Source organism: Quercus lobata, chromosome 11 (genome assembly GCF_001633185.2).
Source record: "Quercus lobata isolate SW786 chromosome 11, ValleyOak3.0 Primary Assembly, whole genome shotgun sequence".
Taxonomy (NCBI): Eukaryota; Viridiplantae; Streptophyta; class Magnoliopsida; order Fagales; family Fagaceae; genus Quercus; species Quercus lobata.
In genome coordinates this window covers 53,056,109-53,071,446 of record NC_044914.1, presented here as the reverse complement: position 1 = coordinate 53,071,446, position 15,338 = coordinate 53,056,109, and the positions used below count along the sequence as shown (strand labels likewise).

At 36.9% G+C, this 15,338-nt stretch overlaps 1 pseudogene; it reads left to right on the top strand.

Moving 5' to 3' along the window:
• Positions 1–297: 297 nt before the first annotated feature.
• On the top strand, positions 298–9,790 carry LOC115967126 (annotated as a pseudogene).
• Positions 9,791–15,338: the final 5,548 nt, after the last annotated feature.

Here is a 15,338-nt window from a genome sequence, read left to right as displayed (position 1 = left end):
CACATTTGCTCTTCCTTACCCAAAAGCTTTGAAATCTCTAACTTCCACATTTGCTCTTCCTTATCCTCTTCTCTCTGACAAGTCTAGTTATGGGGCTTTGTTGTCATTTTTTCCCCATAAGTAAACTCTTTTGATGAAATGAAAGTTGGCCCCTACATGGTGCGTACCATAAAATGTGTCCTCTACTCCTATTGCAACTGGTTGCGTTATGAATTTGAGGATATCTCTAGGATTTTGAATATTGGGTTTTGTTTTTGCATTATGGATTTTTCACTAGTGGTAGCTTTTGTCCTAGCGATGGTGGACCTCTGGTAATGTCATGAATATGAAAGTGGAAATGGTTGTTATTTCTTTAAGGGGGACTTATGCCATGGTTGCCCAATAGAATTTGCTTGTTACTTTCACTACTGTTGCTCACTGCACTTTGATAATAAGCCAGAGTATATGTCGGTTTTAATTTTAAGAAAAATTTTTATTCAATTATAAGTGTTTTCTTATTTCAATTTTGAATTTTGGAAATGTTATTAGAATATCTTCACTCTGTTAAAATGTTGAGAGTTTAGTCCAATCATTCACTTTCACTTACAAAGTTTGCATCTTTACATTTGTTATGAATTGCTAATATGCGATTAGATGCACTTTATGCCTAAAATTCACTACCCTTATATTTGGCTTTTGTTCAAGTCTGGCACTTATAACAATGAAGAAAGTACTTCTGTGGAACGATGGATGATACTTTTTGCTGTCTGCAAAGGAACTTAGTGATTAATGGAATCTCATGCAAATTGGAGAGGACCCGGCTGTTGATGTCTGGATGGCGGATGTGAGTAACTATGTTTTTAAAATTTCCAATGAATTGGTCTTGAGGGTTAAGGTTATGAACAATGTAAATTTCCCAGAGAGAGCTTTATTGTTCTATATTTATGCAAGTCGCCTTCTTTGACTGGATTACTCCACCTTGTCTTTTTACTGGAACTTTTGGATTCAGACTGTTACAATTTAATCTGCCATTTCATTTGAATTTTTTATCATTGTTACTATCATATATTTTATTGATTTTTTTCCCCTGGGAATTGGCTTCATGAATCTTGTTCTATGTCTTATATATTGAGCCAACTTCAATTAGCATGTGATTCCAATATTTATTAAGAATGTCTTTTCATTTCTATTGGCTTTGTTCTGCACTTCATTTTACAATTTGCTATAGAATGATTCCATTTAATTAATTATTAGCTTTATTGGATAATTGTTTTGATGGTGTTACACATACTGTAGATTTCGTTGTTCTTATCTTGATGTATGCATTATGTTATATATTAAGTTACAGCCTTTTATATTAACTGGATTTTATGCTTTCTTTCTTTTAGAATCTGCCTAAGGAAGCGGTCATTGGTGTTGATCCTTGGTGTGTGTCAATAGACACTGCAAAAAGATGGGAGCATGCTTTTACCAAAAAACAGCAGAAGCTAGTTCAAACTTCTAAAAGTTTGGTGGATGAAGTTTGGAAAAATCAGCCACCACCAGAAATTAATCATGTTATCATACATCCATTGGAGTTTTCTGGTCATTCTATTAAAGACAAGTTGAATGATTTGAGAGAAAACCTTAAGCAAGAGAAAGCTCGTGGTATAATCATCACAGCACTTGTTGAGGTGACTCTTTCTAAGCTTTATAATTTTTTTCTGCTCTTATTTTCTTCTTGTTGAGAATTTCATAAAATTGGGCCTCTGGCCTGCATTTAGATGCTTCATCTTTGATTCTTTCATGAAAAACATAAGTATAGTTGCAATTGTGCAGGTTGCTTGGCTGTATAACATTCGTGGGAGTGATGTGTCCTACTGTCCAGTTGTTTATGCATTTGCTATATTAACATCCAACTCAGCTCTCTTATATGTGGACAAGGGGAAGGTGTCTTCTGAGGTCAGTTAGAAAATTCAATTTTTGATATCTTCTTGCACTGTCTCTAGAGAGGTAAACAATGGAGCAAACTTATGATACTGGCAGTTAATTGTTCTCCTGTAACTGATATCAAGTTTAACTAATATTGCACCTGATAATGTCTGTTCAAAGCACAGTCATTCATTTCCAATTGTATTTTTGTACCAAAATTCAATTACAAGTGTTGGCCTAATTAAATTGATAGACTTTTTCTGACAATTCACTACAACAAAATGTATTTTTAGTGACGAAAATTAGTGAGGAAATATTTTTCGTCACTAAAAATACAGCTTTAGTGACGAAATATGAATTTCGTCACTAATAATGAAAAAAATTATAACATTTAGTGACGAAAAATAAATTTCGTCACTATTGTGTTCTGAAAAATGGGCGCCAATAGAGGGAAATTTTGGCGCAAATTTAATTAATCTATAGTGACGAAATATTTCGTCACTAAAAGTTGAAATTTTTAGTGAAAAAATATTTCGTCACTATAGGTATTACTATGGATAGTATTAGTGACGAAAATCCTTTCGTCACTATAAAGAAGAATTAGTGACGAAAAATATTCGTCACTAAAAATAATAATAGTTGTGCACTTATATGTTTTTAGTGACGAAATCATAATTCGTCACTAAAAGTATAATTTAGTGACGAAACTGGAATTCGTCACTAAAGACTTCAAAGCCCAATTTCAATACCCAGCATATGCGCCTAAAGCTTTTAGAGGTTTTTTTTCAACTATATCTAAATAGTTGAAACTCTCCTTAGAGCACTACTTCAGTCAAAAAAAAAAAAAAAACAAAGAGCCAAACTCTCCTCCGATGCTGACGCCGACTCCGTCGCCTCTCTCGGCGACGATCCTCTCGTCGCCTCAAGCGGCCAGCTCATCATCGGAGTGGAAAGCCGGTACTGCGTTGTGTATCGTCTCGTGAACTCGATCTACGTGCTCGGAATCACCACCGCCGATCAGGACGACGATAAATCCTTCGTCAACGTCTTCGAGTGCATCCACATCGTCAACCAAGCCATTAGCGTCGTCGTCACGGCGTACCGCGGCGTCGACGTGACTCCGGAGAAGCTCAGCCCTAAGTACGCCGAGATCTACATGGCTCTCGACATCGTCCTCCGCGGCGTGAGCAGTATCCGCCTCGCTGCGATGCTCGGATCGATGCACAGCGATGGTCTCACTGTTGAACTCCCACCGTCGCGATTAAGCTTAGCCGTCGCCAATGAAGCTCAAACCGTCGCCAATGAAGCTCCTTTAAGAGCCAACCGTCGCCGATTAAACTCAACGGCGACCCTTCACATTCCTTCGAATCGGCGACCATTCGACTTCCCGGCGACCCTTCGCATTCCCGGCGACCCTTCGCCTTCCTTCGAATCGGCGACTGTTCGCCTTCCCGGTGACCTTTCGCATTCCTTTGAACCGGCGACCCTTCGCATTCCCGACGACCGTTCGCCTTCCTTCGAATCGGCGACTGTTCGCCTTCCCGGGGACCGTTCGCCTTCACAGCACTCTCTCCTTAGACCGTTCGCCGAACTTCTAGATTTTATAAAAAGTCGGCGGCGAAGCGGAGAGTGAAGTTGGCTCAGGACGTACTGTTTAGAATCGTCGTCTCATCGCGGCAGATCGAGAAGGTCATCGGCAAAGAAGGCTGCCGAATCCAGAAGATTCGCGAAGATACCAAAGCCACCATCAAAATCGTCGACGCCATCGCTGTATGATGCTTCTTCTTCTTCCTCAAAATTTTTCTTCTTCTTTTTTTTTTTTTTTTTTTTTTTTTTTTTTTTTTTTTTTTTTTTTCATTTTGTGTAGTTTATTATTCACGTTAGGGTTTTGATTTTGTGTGTGAATGTACGAATTTTTGCGATGTTGCCTGAGATTTTATATAGAGCTTTTGAGCTTGTTCGGCAGTTCTGTGAATCTACACTTTTAGAGCTTTAGTGATCATTTGCTTTCGAGTTTGTTAGGCAGTTCTATGATTGGCTTTTGGTGACTATTTGGAAAATTTAATTTGTGCTATTGCATTAGCAAAACATGGCTATTTGTAACAATTTGTGTTACATACACTTTTAGCTGAAGGAGGTGCCATTTGAGCTAGGACTTTATGGGCTTCATGTTTTATTGCTTATAATGTTGTAGTCGACAGGAATAGCATAAATGGGGGCTGATTGTAATTCCATTAGATTCCTTTCAAGTTTAGTGTCTTCACCCATTTCTTGTGTGATTCTTTGTAATTTGTTAAGATACTTTGTGTTCGTCATGAAGCAATGTTCTTTTTGAACAAATGAGTGTCTTTTCACATGTGGGTCATGTGATTTACTAACTTTTTAAGGTTAATCCGTGTAGTAATTGAAAAGTTTGTGGGGGGATAAAGTTTAAGGTCATGTGATTTACTAACTTTATAATTTCATTTTAATCCAAATTTTAGGGTTTCAAATGTAGCAATTGAAACTCTGTGGACTAATTTGTGATAAGAATTGTAATTTTTCCTATGTTTTATTATGTTAACCAAAAATGTAAAAATGCAACATTAGGAAAGGGTTCAGTTGTCATTGCAAGTGCTAACAATGTTTATTTACTTCGGTGAGGAGTTGTTCAAAGTGATTTTTGTCTGTAGAATTGAATCCTAAGTTTTAATCAACCAAATTCTGGTGATTAGTCTATTTCTATTCATCCAGTGGGTTGTGGCATGTTCTAAATCTGTTTATATTTTTTGCAACGACATGAAGAGCGTGTAATCATCATAAGTCCTAAAGACAGTGACAACAAGCTCATTGACGCAGAAAATGCACTCCAGCAAATTGCCACTTTAATACTAAAGGTGATGTATTTCATAGTGAATGAACTTGAATTAGCTTTGTCCAGGTCATATCATGTTAGCATGATTTATTACAATTATGTGGTGGGCTCTTGAAATTCATTGTCAAGAATATTTATATGTGCCCTAAATTTCATTTGAGTTTGATGCAAGTAGGCGCTTTTCTATAAAAAGTTTTATCTGCTTTCCATTTGTCGACGACATGCAAAGAGTTTAATGTGGTCAAATATTTTCTGGCCTTGTCTTAAGTGGCTTCTTTATTTATTTACTTAGTGGACTATATTTATCTAGGAACAAAAATCTTAAGTTTAATGAGTGTGGAAGTGGTTTAGTTGGCTTTTAGTCTAGATTTTAGTTATTATTTCAATACACACACACATACACGAGAAAGAGCAATGCTTTAATCTTGCAACTGATTCTGTCATTGGTTTGGACCATGGCAAGGATCAAACATCCTAATTAAGACAAACAAAGTGATTACAATGTGGAGAATTACAATACAAATTTTTAATGTCATTGGGATATGAAACTGTGGTTTTTTGAACTTTTAAGACTTTTTAAATCCTTTCACACATAGTAGTGATTAGCTCATCAAGAATTTTTGTATACTTTAAACTGCATCTGGTTTGTTTCTCATCTTTTAATAAAATACTGCATGTGGTTTGGTTGGGGGGTTGTTTTAAGTTGTTGTTACAGTATGGGCAGAAATACACATCTGAGTGCGTGTTATTGGCGTTAGGATAGGACTTGTATTTTGAAGTTGCATTTGATATCAAAACTGAAAATTTTGAGTCAGCATATTGTATTGCTGGGACTATTGATTGATCTGCATGAGTCCATGTTTCCAATCCTTGAATAAATGATTATTAAATTGAAGGGTGAGATTTTGGATGATGGTATTTATGTGATAGAATGGTTTTGTTGGGGAATTTACTGTTGGGTTTCTCCACAAAGTTATATTGCCTGTTAAGATGGTTCTGTTGTACTTTGGCGTTCTTTGCAATGCACTACCATGTTTCCTCATATGCTAGTTGTGTGTAATTGTGTTTCAGATTAAGTGAAAGAGCCTGCTTTTTTAGATAAATTGTGTAAATGTGTGTGTGATGATATCTTCATATTGGGTTCATTTGACTAAAATTGCTTGCGAATGTGCCTGTGGCCGTGGATAACCTTATTTGTTTTTGAGGAGCAAGGGTTATGATGATGCTCTTACTTATGGGGGTGGTTCAACTTCAAGTTAAAACACTTTTTGGTTAGTACTTTATTTGCTTTCTACAACTTATACATTAGGAGTTGTGATTTTAATTTATTGGTGTGGTTACTCTTAATGCATTGTTAGAAATATTTCTTATAACATAGTTAATGTTTTTACTTTATGGTTTTAACTAATTATTGTTTTTATATTTGTGCAGATTTCTTATTGGTGGCTTTTAGGGGATTTACTTTTGGCATTACTTGAAGACATATGAGAACATCTTCCGTTAGTTCTAAAATAGGGTTTAGGTAGAGTTATTGTATGTATTGCGAACAATTATTGTATGGAAGGAGTTTGAATTAGATACTTGTTTTATTTTTTACTTATGGAATGTATGGATCTTTTTTTATAAATGTGTTGTTGAGATAAATGTGTTATTCAAATGTGAGATTTTAATAATATAATGACAGGTTACAGGTTAATATCAAAGCCATGAAAAAAATAAAAACAGAAAATAAGTTTTAGTGACGAATTTTTTCGTCACAAATATAGCAACAAAAAATTGTTTTAGTAACGTAAATTTCGTCACTAAATATAGCAAAATTTTGTAAGAAATGGTTTTAGTGACGAAAATTTTCGTCACTATATGTGCCTGGATTTTCTTAAAAATAGTTTTAGTGGCGAATTTTTTCGTCACTATATGTACCCGAACATAGTTTTAGTGACGAAATATTTCGTCACTAAATAATGTATTTAGTGAGGAAAATATTTAGTGACGAAACGTTTTCGTCACTAAAAGTTTTTTTTTTTTAAATCAAATCGGACTTTTAGTGATGAAATTTTTCGTCACTAGGACTTTTAGTGACGGGGCTACAGTGACGAAATGAGTTTTGTCACTAAAAGTCTAATTTCATCACTAAAGGTCCTTAGTGACGAAAAACTGGACTTTTAGTGACGAATTTTTTCGTCACTGAAAATACATTTTGTTGTAGTGATTGTGTCATATACAGGTGCTCTCTTATATGGAGGAGAACGGAATTGAAGTTAGGGAGTATGGTGCAGTGATCTCAGATGTGGCCTTGCTTGCATCTAATCAACTCAACGCTTTGTCTGCCGTTAAAGGAACTCAAGCTGAAGTAACAGGAAATTATACAAAGGAAATGAAAGATGAGTTTGAACTTATATGGGCTGATCCTACTTCATGTTGCTATGCTTTGTATTCAAAACTGGATGCTGATAAGGTTCTTCTGCGGCCGTCACCTTTGGCCCTTGCAAAAGCTCTTAAGGCAGTATATGCAATTCTTATCCAGTGAAGATGGTATATGGTTTGTTCTAGTGGCAATGGTTGAAGGTTTCCAATGACATAAATTAGATGAGATTGTAGAAATTATTCCTTTTTTTCTTTTGAAATCATTTTAGCCTTTGTTTTGCTTTTTTTGTTTTGTTTTGTTTTGTTTGTTTGTTTTGGGGGAGGGGGGAGGGGAACTTGGTGAATTCGTAGTTGCAAAATTCTAGCCTTCAATTACACACACGGTAGGTCTAGAACTATGATTGCACCCTCACCCCCTTGCTTACAAGGGGGAGAGGTGGTAAGTTTTTTTAAATTATGCATTCATTATGAATTTTAAATAATGCCCCCACTTTTAAACATTGAAGTCAACCGTGGTTACCTCTAGAAGAGCCAATAGATTATAGATTTAGGGAGGCTTTTGAAGCTACAATATACGACAAAAGTGAAAATGCCTTCAAGAAAGTTTGAAGTCACCTTAATTCTTGTGTAAGGAGGATGAGTTCTAAGTGTGGCAATTCACCTTTCATAAGAAGTGGTTTAAATTTCTTAGACTATTAATATTGGTGGCAGACATTATTTTCTCTGGGGATGCTGGAAAAATCTGATATGTGTTTCCCAGCCCTCCTAAAGAAAGATATATCCAACACACACACACAAACAATGTGTTTCCCAGCCCTTCATTTTGTTGTTGTTGTTGTTGTTGTTTTGTTATTTTGTTTTGTTTTGTTTTAATTTTGTTTTTTGTTTTTTTTTTTTTCTCTTTTTGGGTGTGGTGCGTTGAGAGAGAGAGCTAGACCTGGGAATATGCAAAAATTTTCACTTTCTAATCGATAAATAAAAGGATTATTGGCTTGTTTACAAGATTAAAGGTCATAATCATCTTTAGAGGTAGCTGAGCAATCGAATTATTTTATTGTTAGCGTTCTTGGATATATTTTTAAAAACATTATTATATTTGTACCTTCTTAATAATATCTTTAGCAAATTTTTAATTTACTTATTGACTGATTGTTATAATATTTTAGAACCCAGTTGAGTTGGAAGGATTAAAAAGGGCTCATGTTCATGATGGTGTAGTTGTTGTGCAATACCTTGTCTGGTTAGATCATCAGGTATAACGGAGGGGTCCTATGATCTCTGAACTTTGTATTCTCTCTGGAAAATATACACATACTCTCTCTTCTTGTCTAAGGTTTCTCTCTATCTCTCTCATAGGTTTTTCATGCAATTTGTTTTCCAACATATGCAACAACTACTAAGGCCTAAAAATGATGCCTACTCTTGTTTTGTGTTTACAGATGCAGGAGATATATGGTGCTTCTGGTTACTTTTTGGCGGATGTAGGAGCAAACAAGAAAAAGCATTTGTGAGTTTGTTATCCTCATTGACTTTGCTAGTTCTTGTCATGGATTAAGTCGGTAGTTCAAGTGAGATGTATCATGGACCAGAAATAGCCTGATATGTTATTTCAGTAGAACATGATGCATCATAACTTGTTGGTACCAATATTGCATTTGTGTTTCACACAGTTGTGTTACTAATACTGTTACATGAACAAAAACTTCGCCTGTTAGTAGTAAGTTTTTGGACGATAATGCATGGTAAAATGACCTTTTGTATACTCACGGCAATCGGCTTCATTGTCATAATCTTACATTATCCTAAGAAACAATGAACATATGTACCAAGGTTGTCTCCATATATGTTCAAAGGTCTTGGCATATACAAATAATGTACCTAATAATAGAAGGAAAAATTATGGCCCCTTTGACTTCATAGCATATTACTTAATATGCTATGAATTTTAGTTTATGATTCAATTTCTTCAAATACCAGAAAAACTTCTGAAATATTGCCACATTATTTATTCTGCCTCAATTGAGCAAGTCTGAATTTCAGGCCTATAAGTCAAGCTGTTAATTTGATATGGCAGGCCAAATGCAAGTAGTTGAATAAAAATAGAATGGTTTTTTTATTTTTTTCCTTGCCATAGTTTTATATGCTACATGTTATTTTTCCTCTCTCTATATTCTCTGTTGTACCTCAACTTTTGTATTGACAATGCCATGAACCTTTATCTAACCCTAAGATTATTGGACCTATACAACTATCTAGCTCTAAACCTATGCGGCAACCAAGGGATTTGCCAATCCAAGCTTCTGCCAGTAACAGGTGCAAAGATACACTGGTACTAGATAAATCGAGTCCCTCCTCTGAAACCATTGAAGCAAACCCCAAAGCAATCCAGGAGATACAGACAGAGCAGAAAAACTCTTCCATTGTGTCCTCGAAGGCAAGGGCACATCTTCTAGTAGGAATTGTTAAAATGTAGGAGTCCTTTATCAAGTCCTTCAAGTCCATGAGCCTAAGCAATGGTGAAAATTTTCAGCACTAGCTAATCAAGAAGCTGTTTGACAAACCCCATTTTCCTCTCATGTAAATCATAATTTATGGTGCCATTACATCTAAAGTAAAAAAAATAAAAATGATCTGCATCCATTGTCATTGGTTACAGAGCTTGCTGGAGAAGGCCTTATTGGAGCTGGGTGCATTTAAATTTTACGAAGGTAAGGCCTTTTCTCTCCAAGGAAAACACCTCTATAATACTGAATTAAAACTGGTGTTGTAAATTTTTTTATTTATATAAGTAATGATATTTAATTGAGGAAAGAGTACTTCATGTACACATATAGTGGACACAAAGTAGCCTAAATAACTGGTGTTGCAATTCTTTAAGACAAAATTTGATTTTACAGCAATAGTCAACAATGAGAGCCTATTTTAATGTCACTCTATTGCTCCTGAGTAACTGAAACTAGAAACATATTTTATATTCATTGGATTAGAATTTTTTTCTAATAATTCAGGATATTTTCTGAAGCGTTTCTGAAGCCTTTTCATGTCCTATTACCTTAGTGGATGTGCGACGCCAGAGATATTATCATTAATCTATGGTCTCATTTTTTGGCTTGTGTCGTTGATGTTACATTACAATGAAAATTAATATGATTGTTGATGGTGGATGAAAATGCATTGTATAATTCTAGTACATTTTAATTTTTTTTTAATTTTTTTTTATGCATTACGGCTTGTCCATTCATATGACTCATGGGGATTTCATTTTAACGTCATATATTTGCATCCAGGTTCCAGCAGACCTTGTTGTTGATCATGAATGTTCAAGTTGATGTGGCTAGATCCAAAAATGCAGTACAGGCTAATATGGAACATGAGTTTCGGAGGAATAAGGAGAGATTTGCTTTTCTTAAGTGGGGATCATCTGCTTTCAGGTCCTTGTACTTTTAGGTTTTCAATCTACTTTATATTTCTCTTCTCTATAATCCTCTTCATTTATACATGCAGACATTATTGCTGCTGCTGTTCTGTCTGGAAACAGAAACTTTCAAGGCCGTGTGCATGCATTAACGAGAGCTAACTATCTTGCTTCAAGTTCTACGTCAGCAGCAGCAAGATTCTCTTTTCTCACAATGAATCTTTGTGACGAGATTCTTCTTGCTTCCTCAGGTCTTCCATTTCTTTAAATTATTTCCTCTTACCCCTAGGAAAAAATATAAAGAAATGGAAGTCTGAGGAAACAAGAAGAATCTTGTCAACAAAGAATCATTCCCTTAGGTAAGTTTGTAGCTGCTGCTGAATCAGATCTTCAAAACCTACCTCCATATTAGATTATTCATTTTTGTATGTGTCGATTCTTTTTGTATTTTTCACCTGTTCATCCTCCATTAACAACAATTTTGCTTCACCTCATCTATCACATGTCAGAGACCATGTATAGTATTTTATAAACTAATGTTGTGATTTTGATTGACAGGAAAACAAAAAGGGTCTTCAATTGCTGAAGACTGCTACTGCAAAAGCTGGATATACGGGAAAGGTTAGGTAATTTCATCAATTTTATCACTATTACTTCATTATTTCCTCTTCTAGCAAAGAAAATTATACAATATTGATGCATTTTTCTTGCCTCTTCTGACCATCATTGTTCTTGGCATGGATGTTGCTGCATCAGAATTCTATGATAGCAAGGACAAGACCTATGACTTGAATTTCAAGGAAGCGGTAATTTGAGTTGCATTTTTCCCTATGATCCATTTTTTGTATCTGATTTGACATAATTTTGAAAGAGTCCTGTGTCTATTTTTATGTGTGTGATCAAAATAAGTTTGGTTTGGAGCATGCCAAGAGCCTTGTAGCTCAAATGGTTTGCAAGTACATAGTTTATTAGATGGCCAAAGCTTGCTCCTTTTATCAGCTCTCTAAAAACTAGCTTTTTCTATTGGCAGAGCTGCCTACTGGACTTATTACTGGCATGGCACAAGGCAGCACACTGAATAGTCTTTTAAGTAACAAAGTAGGGCTAGAAGTGATGCTGCCACTCAGTTCAGTAAAGCTGCGCCCAAGGTATCTATTTTCATTATAAGCATTTGAATGGTTTCTGAGATCAGTTTCTATATATATTTAAATATGAACTGAATTTTTGCTTGTAGGGTATTGTTGCATTGACGATCGATGACCAAGCTGTTTCAAGTATGGAAAAGCAACAGATGAGTGCAGTTTCACAAACCATAACTATACCAAATGGAATCGCAGCACTTTAGGGCCCATCTTCCAAGGCCTCTAAGCAGGGAACATCCTCTAAGACCTTACTCTTAGGAAGAAGTAGTTGGAACATCAGTACTTGTGGAGGCTGACAATGATTTAAAGCTCAAGGATGACGTCTTAGTCATGTGCAAAGCACTTAAACAAGCTAGTAAATTTGTCATCATCACACACAGATTTGTGGTGATTGTTAGTTGCCCTAGTATGGTGGAGTTGGGTAAGTCTGAATTTTGAGGCGTTTCTGCTGATCCAGAATGGGTGAAAGAATCGGAAATTGGTTTGGAGAGTGTTATACATGCTGATTCGGACCAAGAAGTGGTACATACTGTTGGAAGCAGTCCAGGTACCATACTGATGGATTGGATTCATCAGTAGGCGTGGCACTTAGTTCCACCCTTGCCTTGGCCACCCCTCATCCAAAGCGAGCGAGGGAGCACCTATTAAAAAATAAATAAAAAATAAAAAATTCCTTTGGGGCCTTTTTGTTGCTGATTGGTAATGAAACACCCCCAATTGGACTAAACACACCACATCTGAAAGTTCAAAAACGTGTATAAACACCTTTGAACGTTTAGACCCCCAAAATACAACTTAATCAATTCAAGCAATATGTCAAACAACTAGTGTGCGGAAACTTAACATATGCTATAATATGAAATTGATTAAATACTATCTAAGCCATAACAAATTAAAATCCACAGCAGATAATGAAAAGGCAAAGATAGAGAGGAAGGAAGATGCAAACACAAAGACAACACGCGATGTGTTATCGAAGAGGAAACCGAAACCCTCGGCGTAAAACCTCTCCGCCGCCCTCCAAGCGGTAAACAATCCACTAGAAATACAGTTGGGATACAAGGACAGCAATAGACCCTCCAAGCCTAATCTACCCAGTGCACCTAAGCCCTCCAAGCTTCTTGCTCCAACGAGGTTGCGCCGAATCTTTTTCTTTTCTAGCTTCCCGGATTCCGCTACTAGACCATAGCATCAACCAATGAAGATTGGTTCCTTCCTAACTGCTTCCCAGAAATCCAAACAACTGTCTTGTAAGGTTGAATTTATTCAACCATCTAATTGGCTTTATTCCGTGCCAAATTTGCTTGTAATTCAGCATTTAGTAACCCTGTATTTAGGTGGGTTTGATGTAAGGGTAGTGAGTGAGATAGAGTGAAGATTGCTCAAAAGTGTACAAGCAAACAGAGACTCGCGGCTGGGACTTGCGGGTGACTCGCGGCTGCAAGCCGCCAGAAGCAGCACACGTGCCAAGCATGCTGGAAGATGAACAGTCATGCTAGCTGGAGCACTACAGGACAAAACAGGACAACTGGCCATACGGTTATCTCGCGACTGGATCTCGCGACTTGGTCAAGCCGCAAGGTCAAGCCGCGAGCCACCCCTGTTTTGTAAAACCTGACGTTTCACATTCTTCTCCCACTCCAGTATAAATACCCCTTTTACCCACGATTGAAAGAGAGTTTCCAGAGAGAATTTTGAGAGAGAAACCTTAAAGAAAAACCAGATTGTTTCACCCACAATCTCTACCTTAGAGTCTCTTCAAATTCCTCAACTCTCTTCCTCTCCATTGTCAAATCCTTGAGAGGCATTATACCAAACCTGGTTCTCACCATCATCATCACTGTGAGACAGTCATTTGGATTTCTGGGAAGCAGTTAGGAAGGAACCAATCTTCATTGGTTGATGCTATGGTCTAGTAGCGGAATCCGGGAAGCTAGAAAAGAAAAAGGTTCGGCGCAACCTCGTTGGAGCAAGAAGCTTGGAGGGCTTAGGTGCACTGGGTAGATTAGGCTTGGAGGGTCTATTGCTGTCCTTGTATCCCAACTGTATTTTCTAGTGGATTGCTTACCGCTTGGAGGGCGGTGGAGAGGTTTTACGCCAAGGGCTTCGGTTTCCTCTTCAATAACACATTGTGTGTTGTCTTTGTGTTTGCATCTTCCTTCCTCTCTATCTTTGCCTTTTCATTTATCTGCTGTGGATTTTAATTTGTTATGGCTTAGATAGTATTTAATCAATTTCATATTATAGCATATGTTAAGTTTCCGCACACTAGTTGTTTGACATATTGCTTGAATTGATTAAGTTGTAATTTGGGGGTCTAAACGTTCAAAGGTGTTTTTACACGTTTTTGAACTTTCAATTGGTATCAGAGCAGGTACACTTGTTGTGGTTTTATTACCTAAGTGTGATCCTAGACCCCTGTGTTGTGGTTGTTTGTTTTGGTATATACCATGCTGAATTGTAGCTTAAGTGTTTGTGAAAATGACTCTATGCATATGTCTGAAAGGTGTCTTACTGATGATCTTGTGGAGTTGTTAAAAACTAAGAAACATGCTAGAGTATTTGTTCACATGCTGGAATATCTTGAAAATCAAAATCATGTCTTACACAGTAGCATATCTGAATCTAAATCATTGATTAAGAAATATAAAAGAAAGAATAGAATGTTGTGTGAGATGATTGAGAATCTGAAAATGAAAAATCAAACTGAAAGAAGCATGAAAACTGATGATGAGTTTGTGTTTGAAGGTCAAGAATGTCTGTCACATGTGAACCTATTTGTGCATACCTCATTGAAGGTGTTTAATGTGTGTTTGTGGTATCTTGACAGTGGGTGTTCTCGCCATATGACAGGGGATAAGTCTCTGTTCAAGACACTCAAAGAAAAGGTCGGTGACTATGTGACCTTTGGTGATGGAAGTCATGCTCAATTTGGTGATGGAAGTCATGCTCAAGTCCTAGGCAAAGGAACCATTGAGATACCTGGTTTGCCGCTGTTGAAAGATGTGTTGTACATAAAAGGGCTGAAGGCGAATTTGCTGAGCATCACTCAAATTTGTGATGATGATTTTCTGGTACAATTCTCTAAGAAGGGATGTCTGATCATCAATGAAGAGGGGATTCAGGTTTTGGAAGGAAATCGGACTACAGATAACTGTTATGGAATTGTTCCCACGACACCCATATCATGTAGAAGTGCTCGTGTGGATACGTTGGAGCTGTGGCATCACAGATTTGGGCATGCCAACTTCAAACAAGTAGCAAAAGTTTCAAAACTTGAAGCAGTCGAGGGACTTCCTAAGTTTGGAAAAGTGAAGAAGACCGTTTGTGGTGCGTGTCAAATGGGGAAGCAAACTAAGGCAAGTCATCACAAGGTGAATGTGATAGCCACCTCTCGGTGCTTGGAGTTACTTCATGTTGATCTAATGGGGCCGACCAGAACTGAAAGCCTAGGGGGGAAGAGATACATTATGGTTATTGTGGACGACTACTCAAGATACACTTGGGTTGAATTCCTTAGAGAAAAATCAGAAGCTTGTGAGAGGTTGGAGATTCTGTGCAAGAAACTACAAAATGAAAAAGGGATTCCGATAGCCAAAGTTAGAAGTGATCATGGGAGGGAATTTGAGAATGCAAGATTCGAGTCCTTCTGTGAGAAGAATGGAATTAAAAG